The 10,987-nt window shown below is 25.7% G+C and overlaps 1 protein-coding gene across 1 annotated transcript in view; it reads right to left on the bottom strand.

The window, feature by feature from the left end:
- Positions 1 to 10,377, bottom strand: part of LOC135930571 (uncharacterized) — a 26,616-nt gene extending 16,239 nt beyond the window's left edge. The window contains exon 1 of the mRNA XM_065467402.1: positions 10,371 to 10,377. The gene's annotated coding sequence lies outside the window, so the exon portion shown is untranslated. The remainder of the gene's footprint in view (positions 1 to 10,370) is intronic.
- Between the last annotated feature and the right edge of the window lie 610 nt (positions 10,378 to 10,987).

The following is a 10,987-nucleotide window of genomic DNA, read 5'->3' on the forward strand; positions in this document are numbered from 1 at the left end:
TAAAACTAAAATTACATTATTTCAAATATAAAACTTTAAATTTATAAAAATTATTTGTTAAATATTAATTTTTGTCCAATTTAATAAATATTATTAATTTTTCGTATATAAAAATCAAAACATTAGATAATGATATTTAGAGAATAAAATAGAACCCTTTTTTTAAAATTATTTTAAAGTCTAGGTATTATTCTAATAATTTCTTCTTATTATTTTTATTCTACATGAAATAACTTCGAATAATATAATTTAAATCACGGTACTATATAATAATAGAACAAATAAAGAAATAGTGTTATTAAATGGCTCGATTTGAACCGATTTTTAAAAACGGATAACTCAATATTTAAAATATTACACAAGCCTAAAGATTGTGTATATAGATGGTACAAATGTTTGGTTATCTATTAGCGAAATCTCTAGGTATGCAATATTTTTCTGTCTAAAATATTGAGTTGGCCGTTTTAATAAATAAGCTCATATCGAGCCGTTTAACATCACTAGAAAGAAAAATAAAATTACAATGAAGAGGAAAAAAATTGTGTGTATTCCTGGATCTTATACTGATCTATAATGCCTGCTCAGTTTGTATTGGAATGGGTTGGGCACCACATTTTTTTTTAGATCGGGGCTGAATTTCAGGTTTGGCAAACCCCAGATACTTTTGCAGACTTCTAAGAGTTATTGGTTAAAATTCGTGTTCAATGCCTACAATTTTTAGTTTTATTTTAAAAAAGCATAAGAAAAAACTTAATCATTTATGTTATAATTAAACAGATATTTATTGGATTTTTATTTATGTAAAATAAAGTTTTGACAAAATTTTTTGTTTGGTTTTAGTAGCTATTTTTTAAAATATATAAATTTTACACCTGGACTTTAAAAATAGGTAAAATGATATATTATGCAAAATATAATTTAAGAATTATTTTTAAAAAATAAGAAAATAGTTAAATAGAATCTATCTATATAAGAAGACCCAGATTATATACTCTAATTCTCTATTCACATTAATTGAATATAAGTGTTTCATATTATTTAGCTTGATAACGACTTTAGATGTTAAAAAGAAGTTTAAAACATTTATATTTCTAAAATATTTCATGCTTTTATACTATATTTATGCCAATTTAGAATGCATCACAATAGGACCGAAAATTCAGTGAAATATATTTTTTTTAAAAATTTGAACTTTAATAACTATCCATTGCTAGTGATTTTTTTCCAATAAGCAATTTCTTAACTCATAAGTCTAACTTACCTTAATTTAAAATTGACTTTTCCCAAGAATATTGTAAAGTTTTATCCTCTACATAGCCATATTTTATAGGACACCAAGTGGAGAATAAAATTTTTATTAAAGCAGTAAACACCAATCCAAGACTAGGAAAATCTTTATTGAAGTTTAAAATATCTTCTTCGAATTGTTTAACATTTTTTATTCCATCTTAAATGGATTAAATAAATAATTTAAGGCATTTTTTTAATAACTTGCTTAGGTTGCTAATTCCGCCATCTTAGTAACGCTATCCAGCCTTTACTATTGAGCTTTATTATTTATATACTACGAAATAAAAAATGAGATAATATAATTGTCCAATAAGGTTTTTTTATAACTATATTCACAATTTACCCAGAATTGCACTTAACCATATGTTCCTTGTTGGCTGCCAAAATGATATTGAATTAGATGCTCTTACGTATGTTGATGATAAAATAATCAATTATTCTGGAACCAATACCTGGGACTTTTTATTTTCGAAATTCAACTTTTGTCCCCAAATTTGAATTTATTTTTAGATCTTGAGCCCTTCTACTCGGGTCACGAATGACGCGAAGCTTTTCTAGTGTATAGTCTTCACCATCTTCTATCAGAAGCTGAGTTACCCTAGGGTATAGATTAGGCTGCGACCTATATCTACCCATAAATGTAAAGGGTGCGGGATATATTTCGATCGAAAGGGCAAGCATGGTCTAAGTTGTTTATTATCTAAAGGGCGGTTCAGTTTCAACAGAGTTATTAACATTATAATCTCGAATAAATTAGGTTTGGCTAACTACCCTAATCTCTTCTAACCGTTCGCTTATCCCTGTCTGATAAAAAAGACTAGATCGCCTTACCAATATTTCTTGGTCTAGAGGAAAATACCTTATGGGATTTCACCCGTGACTCCCAGTTCTCCTTCTAACCCAAAAATTAACCTGATTAGTACAATCAAAAATTATAAAATACCAAGACCTTCTAGATCTTCTTATCTCTATAGTTATTTCTTCCAATGGTCCTTAAGTCTAGGCCATGATTTTTTTAAGATTTTAGAAAAAGATTTTTCCTCTTTTAAAATTTTATTTACAATCAATACAAGTAGCTATGTTTCTAGGCAAATATTTAAGTTTCCTCGGATCTCAATAAGAGCTTTCTTTTATTTTTTTTAAAAAAAATAAATCATTGTTATTTCTAGCCTTATATTTTTTTAAAATTTAATATGGTTTTTAAAATTTTTTTTAAAATAGCCTACATGTTTTTTATATTATAATATATGTTATCTTTAATATATTCTTACTATTTTTTTTATAATTAATCGCATTTTTGGATAAAATAAATATTATTATTTGCGGTGTCCCCAATTTCAGAGAGATTTAAATCTTATCATTTTGCATAAAAGAAGCGAAACGAAAATAAATTTTTTAAATCTGATTCTGATAAGGTCCAATTTAAAAAAAAAATACTCCTGAAACTTAAAAATTTTTTAAAAATTTAATTATAGCCCGACCCGGTTTCATTATCTTATTTTTAGCCCCCCCCCCCAAGCTCTGAGTTGTCTTGCATGCTTTTCCCTGGAACGTCTATTCTGATCAGCATTGTTATCCACATCTAATCGACAGAATTTTCAAAAATCAATTTATTTGAAAAATAATTATTATTAAATTTTTATAAAAAAGAAATATAATGTATATTAAATCCTACAATATAAAAACAAAAATAAGCTTCTACAAATATATATTATCTTTATCAGTTTCTCAGATCTATACTGAATTTATAATTTATTGTAGGTTTTAAAAAATAACTTGTAGTTCTGAGTATTTTTGAAATGGAAAATAGGAGCTCTTAGTATTAAAACTTTCTTTTGGAAAGTCCATTAGTATAAACGAGTAACTATATACTAATTGTAATTTATTGTAGGTTTTTAATAAATAATTTGTAGTTCTGATTAATTTTTGAAATGGAAAATAGGAGCCTTTAGTATTAAAACTTTCTTTTGGAAAGTCGATTAGTATAATTTGTAATTAAAATACATTTATGAATAGTTTACCCAATCATGCTCCCCCCCCCTCTCCAAATAATTTTCGTGAGCTCCCCCCTTACAATTTTTTTTTTAGAATGCAGAATTATTTTTTACGATGATTTAATATTCTGTAAACAAACAACGTTAAGTTGATATTATTTTACATTAGTGATATAATTTTTATTCAAAATTATTTTATTGGAAATTTACCGTTGTTTGATTTAATAAAGATACTTCTATTCCTAATTCGCTAATTCCTACAATTAAAATGATACCATCAAAATTTTAGCTCGGGTTCGGTTCAGGGAAATATTTTTGAACCCGGGTTTGGTTTCGGGTTCAGCTCGGGTTTAAGATTTTTTGAATTGATAAAAAAAAAATTATATATTTAAATCATAATTAAAAAACTAGACATAAATTTGGTAAAAAAAATAAATTTTTTATTTTATTTATAGGCAAAATATAGTTAAAAATACAAAAGTTTACAAAAACTGCCCTATATCTTTGTTTAACAATTTTTAAGTTAGATTTTTTTAAATTAACAATATCTAATAATATATTAATTCTAACTTTGACTTGTTCACTTTCTAATCTTTGAGAATAAGTAAAAAGTTAAAAATATGGCGTAAATGAATTTAATTGTTTAAAATTTATTAACATTCCAATAAGAAACTTTGAGTATTTAAAAAAAATTTAAAAATGGCGTAAATGAATTAAGTTGTTTAAAATATATTAACATTCCACTTTATTGGAAATTTGAAAATATAAAATCTCAATTAAATTATTAATATTTGTATTTACAATTATACAAATATATTATATGATTTTAAACAATACACTGAACCAGGTTGAACCCGGGTTCAAATAAAATTCTTAGGTTTAGTTCGGGGTTTTGAAAATTTTATAAACAGGGTTCATGTTCGGTTCTGGTTCTTTTCAAAAACCCGGGTTTTCTTCTCCCGGGTACGGGTTCGAATCCCTGTATTCTAACTATATCATTTACGTGTGCATATACTAATGATTTTCTTCCGTGATAAAACGTAGGTTGATTTCAATAATTTGATTAAAGGCGTTACATGCTTTGTCATTTGCATGAAAAATATTTTGTAAACAATATTTTAATGCATTCTGTAATTGATGAATATTGTAGTAATACGTCAAATTTATAGCAGACCATCGTTATTCAAAAATCAGTAAAATTGTTAATAAAATGAAAATATATTTCCTTTTAACTAAACTAGCCTGAACAGCTTAAATTTTCTATAAATTATGCTGTCCCAAAGATTCTAGAACAGGTAGACCCAATAAAATAAATAATCTGAGCATAATATTATATATGCTATTTTTATGGAACATAAAATGATACCTCCATTTTAAGAGTGTGTCCATATATATTAATTTATATTTGGAGTAACTAGTTTCAGTCACAGATATTTTGAAGAATTATTGTAAAATATTTTACTTTATTATATTTTTAAAGAATTATTATATAAAAGAAAATTAATATTAGAACGAACGTCTCTCCGATAATATTATTATATACTCAATATTTATAAGATAAAAAATATGGGATTATTACCTATTTGATTAATTAAATTTTTTTACTATAAATTCTCAATTTAGGGATAATAGAACAGTCTCAAAATTATAAGATTAATTATATTTTAATTAATATTGTATTCTTATGTCATTCATTATTAATGTATTAATTACATTATTTGCAATAGGATCATGTTGAAATAGCGAACAATAAATATACAGTTTTATATATAATAAATTTATACACATCATATTACATCATATCACATAATAACTTAAAAAATAGAAATATGATATGAATTATGTCAGAATAAGTATTTAAGAAGACATTGAAAAGAAAGAAATAGGTATTAATTAATATCATGTAACTTATTACTTTCATTTGCATATCTATATTCTGTAATCCTTAATCTTATCAAATATCACTTCATGGTTGTATATAGATTTAATCACTGCCATTCTCTGTATATATTAATATAATACTAGATATCAATTTAAATAGCGATATTTTAAACAAATGAAACTATATTCAATATTTTTTTTAAATATAAATTTATATTCATTCCTCTTTATTAATTGTATCCAGGGAGATAGAATTGAACTTTTCGGATATGTTCCGAGAACGGAAATTGGAGAAAATTATGGAACGACAACGAAACGGGAACAGTTATTTTAAGAACTTTCTCGGAACAGTTCTGAAATGTTCCAAAAATATAAATTTAAATAAAAATTTTATTATAACTGTTTATAAAAATATTTAAAATGAATAGATAATATTGCAAAATTTGTCTTAAGAGGGTTTTTTGACACTTAAATTTATATTAGCACCACCGCGCAATGCCTTTGTTTCAGGTCCCTGTTTATATTTAATCTTCCATTATTAAGTCCGGGAATGATTACCAAAAGAAAATGAGGGCATAATTATAATTTTTCTTTTCGTAAACAAATGAATAGTTTTATTCTTTATTTTTCCTATTTTTTCTTGGCAGACATTCAAGCCCAAGATAAAGATAATATAGTAATAAAATGTAAGTATATAAATGGAAGAGATTAGAAGTAGAAGATAGAACTTCTTCCTAACCTAATTTATCTGGAACTATAGACTGGTAGCTTAGTGCATTCGTGGCAAGATATTATATAATAATAACCTAAAGAAAAAAACAATAAATTCCTATTAAAAACAACTTAGCTCACATTTATATCATATTTAATAACAATTACTAAACTAAAGCCCGCTACAAAATTGAAAACCAAATAGTTAATTTCTGCAAAATCAAACTGAATTTTATGTTTGTCATTTTACATGTTGATAAACGGGGGAATTCTCAACTGTTTGAGTTGATTTATTATAAGATATTGCATAAATTTTGTTAATTTTGCTCTGTTTATGACTAACTACGCTTTCGATATATTCAGTAGGGTTATTTTATAAATTTGCATTTTCGCCTCGACGCGTATATACAGTTTTATAATTTTCTCTTTGGAATTTTCTGTCTTACAAATATACTTATATCAAACATTGTATATTGGTAAAAAGGTGAAATGTGCCTTTTCGCATATTATCTGATAGACAAATACGACAAGATGGAGCTTTATGACATCCAGTTTTGACATAATCAATATTTATTATTGCATTTGAGATAATAAATACTTAAAAACAGGATAATTGTGTAAAGACTTTATGGATTCACCCTTATAACATGGAATAAGGGCACAAAATGTGTGGGGATTTTGCTTGCATTGATTTTTGCTCCCTCACACCAGAATCATGATTCGAAGGAATAGCTGAAAAGAAAAAATATAATAAATGCGCACATATAATATCAAATATTTTGAAAATCTTGTTCATTTGGAAATGAAGCTCGGAGTATGACTAACTATTTCCTATTTTTTCATTTATTTAATTATTGTGTCTTAAAATTTTTTATAGTATAGTTTTTTTATTGGAGTATTATTATTATTTACTCATCATTTGCATCTATAATTTACTATTTTATAAATGGATCTTTAAAAAAAAATATATATGATTGAAAACAAAATAAGAATAGGGATTGAAAATAACTAGTTAGATTATATTCAGACAAATGTGCAATGAAGCTTGCAATATGAATGGAAGCATTAATCAAATCCAAGCCTTGATTAAAATAATCATAAGCAGCATGCATTAAGAGCTAATGCCATTACCCCATTAATAATAATCGAATAAACTTAAATGGTAAGTTATAAAAAACCAAACAGTGGAAAATACCTGTGTTTCCTACTAATTGTATTAATATTCATAAAATATAAATTCTTTTTCGAATCAATTTTATAAAACCATAAATAGATTTAAAAAATATTGGTTAAAAGAGGGAGTTTTCTACGCAATCTGGCGCATTATTGGTTAAAAATGATCTAGAATATTACCTACATTTTTTTAATTATTTACACAAATTTTTTTTTGACAATTCATTGCAATTTAAATTATTTTATGTTAAAAGAAATGAAAAAATAGATTAAAGAGATCTAAAATTATTTAAACATTTTCGAACGGAAAAAAACATGTCAACTTTGCTTTTACTATAGTTTACACAAAGCAAGTATCATCAAACTATATTGCCTAATGTAAGTTATATGTCAAAAATTTACATTTTTATTTGTATTATTTTCATTTTCATATTACTTTGTTATAGTTTATTTGTTGATACTATTCCAAACCCGTTTCTGTTTTGAAGTTACAAAAAGATTTTACACCTTTTAACATAATTTTATAATAATTATCAAAATAAACTTTATTAAAAAAAATTATTTCATGACAAGTTATATAATGTTATAATAAAATTAAGGTTTAAAATATACTTTTTTTTATATTTTTACAGTTAACAAAATAATTTTTTTTTTCACATTTACGAAAATTTTAAAATCTGTGTTTTGTCCTGTTTAATAAACATATTATAGCATATAAAAAAAATATAGATATAATATTCGCATTGGGTTATGGAATTCATTGAGATTTCTGAATTCTCAATGTTAAATCCTTTGCTGAGAGCGATTTTTAAATCTGAAATTCTTATTTGACCTTAAATATATGCAGAATACTCACATTGTCGATTTCAGACAATGTGGCACTAAATCTGTCGAAATGCATTTAATTTATATCTGTTTTTATATAGATTTTTAATTAAATTGGAAAAATGACAAATGTTTATGGCCAAATTTGTATTTTATAGGGTGGGTAGTCTAAACAAGCTGGAATACATTTCCAGTGAAATCAGATTTTACAAATTCAAAAATCGCTTTCAAATGATATGAATTTGAGGGATACCGAAACCAGATGGATTCCATATTATACGACATATATGGAGATCTTATTCAATTTTCCAAAAATAAATGAGGGGGTGGAAAGGGGAATTGTATACTCGAATGTTATATTGGCGGTATCCAAATTTTTATATATCTTTGACTTGAATGAGATATTTAGGATGACAGATAGAGGATTAATCAATGATCAGAACTGTAACAAATATCGGTTCTGTTTAGATTCTGGTTCAGCTAAAAATAACAGTTTAAATTTTAGGATCAGTTCGTAAAATAATCTTATCGGTTCTGCAAAATATATCTAAAAGTAAAATCGTCTATGGTTGAGGCACTAAGTGTTAACTTGGGTAGTTAACACGTCAAATAGTTAATTACAAAAAGATTTAAAATGGTAGCTGATAATAACCAATCAAAATCGATTGATATCTTTAAAACAGCAAATATTAAAAGTCTCAACCCGGTTCATTAACCTTTCTAGAGGCTCAGTACAGATTCAAGTCAGTTAAACTTTCACCATTCAAATTCTGTTTAGGTTCAGTAAATAGGATAAATACCGATTTAGCGGTAGGGGTCAGGCTGGTAAGGACTTGTTTGGGTTTATGAAAAATATTGAACTATTCAGAATTTCTTGTATATTTCATAAGGTGGTTAATCTGATAATACAAAATGTCCCCGTTCATTGGCGTATCTAGGATTTTATTTTAAAGTTCCAGAGCCAAATCCCTTTAATGTGGGATGATGGCGCGTTATAGTGTGCATAAATTGAGCGTTGCAACGCTCCGTTTTAAAACTAATAATGCATTTAGATGGTAGAGGAAAAGTTGGATTTTTTTATGGCAAGCGTTAATAAAAAAGCAAACTTGTTTGATTTTTCTATACTTTTTTAATTTTGCGCTAAAATTTGAAAATGGATACAAAATTATAAGTATGATTTATTTCATATTTTAATTGATATTATATCATTTAGAATATATTAATTGATATTACATAATTTAGAATATATTTGATATTTATATAATTTTAGAATATATTAAATGATATTTTATATAATTTTCGAATATATTAATTTATATTTATATAATTTTAGGCTACATTAATTGATATTATTATAATTTTAAAAATTGAGATTATAAGGTTACTAAAAAATTTTGTACCTTAATGGACCGTAAGAATTCTATATTAGTATTAGATGGTTTATCATACATTAGTTTAAGGTAAATATGTATGAGGGCAAGGAATCAGGAGCTTCTGACGCTAAACTCTCATACAGATGGTATGATTATATTAAATTCATGGTGCCAACAATAAAGTAGAAACGCTACTGATTATACCACGTGTGGGAGATATTTATATTAATAGTGAAAAATAAAAATCTGAGTGAAAATATGTAGAGAAATTTAGAATTCTGTCGAAAGTTAGAGCTCAAAGGGGAAAGAGATGTAAATTTTAAAAGTGTTTGGTTTTCATAGAGAAGAACGGTATTTTAGCGACCAATCTGTGAAGGAATAATGATATATTTTGCACAAAAAAATATAACAACGACGAGGGATATAATGAGAGTGGAGTTATATTGGTTTCGAGTTTAGAAATGAGCGTTGTACCTTTTTAAAATAATGAAAATCATCGTGCGAGACAAATATTTAGAAATTTCAATGAATAGTGTGATAATGAATAACGAGAACAGTATATTAATGCGCTTAGGTATATTAATTTCTGTAGGAGCCAACATTATAAATTAACGAGAGTGAGCATTTTAAATTAACGAGTGCGAAAACTAATGTAGCGGCGAAAGTATAGAATAATATTACGAAATAACGTTGAATATAAATAAAAAAGAGAAAATGGCAAATGCTAGAAAAAATATTTTTATATGAATATGGTGCGAAGCTAAAATAGTTTTTTTCAAAATAATAAAGCGTTCGAGTTCACAAGGAGAGATAGCAATTTTTTAAAAAAAATAAACGTTGGAAAAAAAAGCCAAATGCGGTGCAAAAAAAAGGAGTGAGGTGAGTATTAATGGTTTAAAATAACAAATCGGAGGCGAAGGAGAAAATAATAAAACAAAATGAATAGGCTCCAAGAGAGAAAAATATATTCACTCGAGATTAAGATTTACGATAAATATTATGCGAGAAAAAATGTTCATTAAAATAAAGGGGGTGTCTTAAAAGGGCGATGATTTGCAAATAATATATCTAGGATGCTAAAATATTTTTTTTATAAGGAGAAAGATATTGAATTTTTTTTTACCTTTAATTTTGCAATAAAAACGTGAAGGAAAAGAGAATTGAAATGGTTGATAAAATAAATAATTTTTGGTGAGAAAAAAAAAATTAATTTGGAAAGTATTTTTGGTTATAATTAAGTAGCAATATAATTTCAAATTGGATAATATTATTAAATCATATGAGTTCATAGGTGACTGAAATTGAGTTTAGAACAAGAACTAAATAGGACAGCTGATATTTTAATTTATTGTGTGGAGACTATATATTAAATGATTTGGTGAATATTTAAAATGTATAGATTTTCGAAATGAAAGAAAAAATTAATTTATAAGTTGATTTATGAGACTATTAAATTATCCTTTAATTCTATATGCAGAAATTTATAATATAAGAAGTGGATTATATATTTTTTTTGATTTAAATGAGTCACCAAATATGTATAAGATATGAGCGGGGGAAATTTTAAGGAGAAAATTGGGGGACTCACTGGGGAAAGAGTAGACACAAATATGTATATGTGGGTTGAAATCAAAAAGGAAAGAAACATAAAAGAGTTTAAAATTTTTGTAAAAGTGTAATATATTCTGCTTGGATAATTTTCAATAAAGCGGTGAAGTCGAAAGGAAAGTGAATGTTAAA

This window comes from Gordionus sp. m RMFG-2023, chromosome 5 (genome assembly GCF_954871325.1).
Source record: "Gordionus sp. m RMFG-2023 chromosome 5, tfGorSpeb1-WG-v2, whole genome shotgun sequence".
NCBI classification, from domain to species: domain Eukaryota; kingdom Metazoa; phylum Nematomorpha; class Gordioida; order Chordodea; family Parachordodidae; genus Gordionus; species Gordionus sp. m RMFG-2023.